This window comes from Aegilops tauschii, unplaced genomic scaffold (genome assembly GCF_002575655.3).
Source record: "Aegilops tauschii subsp. strangulata cultivar AL8/78 unplaced genomic scaffold, Aet v6.0 ptg001000l_obj, whole genome shotgun sequence".
In the NCBI taxonomy this organism is placed as follows: domain Eukaryota; kingdom Viridiplantae; phylum Streptophyta; class Magnoliopsida; order Poales; family Poaceae; genus Aegilops; species Aegilops tauschii.
Genome location: NW_027333216.1, coordinates 10,355 through 11,356, shown reverse-complemented (window position 1 = coordinate 11,356; position 1,002 = coordinate 10,355). Strand labels below are relative to the sequence as shown.

The window sequence follows — 1,002 nt, the reverse complement described above, 5'->3', positions numbered from 1 at the left end:
GCATAAAAATATTTAATATCACTAAAGAAAAATGTTTTATTTAAAACATTTTTTTTCTTTTTAGAAAAGAAATGGAAATTATTTCGAAATCTAATGATTAGAATAGCGGCAGATAATAAGGATCCGCACAAAAGAGTTGCATAGCTTAATAACATCATACTGACATGCATCATTAACCACTGAGATTGTAGAGCAGGTACTAGTATCGTGGATTGATGCATTTCAGTTAAAAGACCCGATGTGGCAAAGCCTTGCGTTAAAATAGTACTTGGCGTAGTTATTGTGCTTAAATCATTTTTAGAGTTCTGTATTTTAGGAATGGTATGAAGAATATACAGGGCCCATGAAAGGAAGATCAATGACTCATATAAATTACTTAATGGAAAATGTCCCGAGGAAGCCCAACGAGAAACTAAGAATCCTGTTATAGAGAAAAAAGTAACTATCATTCCTTTTTCTGACGAATCACGTAATCCTCCAAGTTCACGAACTAATAAGGTTATAAAATGAATCGTAATCACAATTGAAATCGTTGAGAAAGAGATATGAGTTAGTATATGTTCTAAAGTTGCAAATAGCATAAGGGGAAGGTCCCATTACAAAATTGTAAATTTCGAATTGATTTCTAATCTATTGTATTCTTTTTCAAGAATGCCGCCACTCGGATTCGAACCGAGATGCTTGAGCACTGCTTCCTAAGAGCAGCGTGTCTACCAATTTCACCATGGCGGCTAACTTCAAATAATAGGTAACTTAAAAGAATAATAGCTATTATCTTGGGAATCGTCGATATTGGGAAAGTCCATAAAATTTAGGAACATTAGAGTTTTCATTAAAATAGACTTCGTTTGGTAGTATCGTTTCCATTTTTTTTTTACAATAAACTCTTGCTTTGCCCAATAGAAACACAAACACTGCTTGAAAGAGTTGGAATTTCTTTTTTCTAACTTGCAATTGTAGAACTAATTTTTTCTAATTAATTTCTCGTTTACATTTTGAAAA

At 32.4% G+C, this 1,002-nt stretch overlaps 1 non-coding gene across 1 annotated transcript; it reads right to left on the bottom strand.

Moving 5' to 3' along the window:
- Window positions 1–652: 652 nt before the first annotated feature.
- TRNAL-UAG (transfer RNA leucine (anticodon UAG)) lies at window positions 653–732 on the bottom strand. Its single transcript has one exon. It is a non-coding gene; the product is annotated as a tRNA-Leu (tRNA).
- Between the last annotated feature and the right edge of the window lie 270 nt (window positions 733–1,002).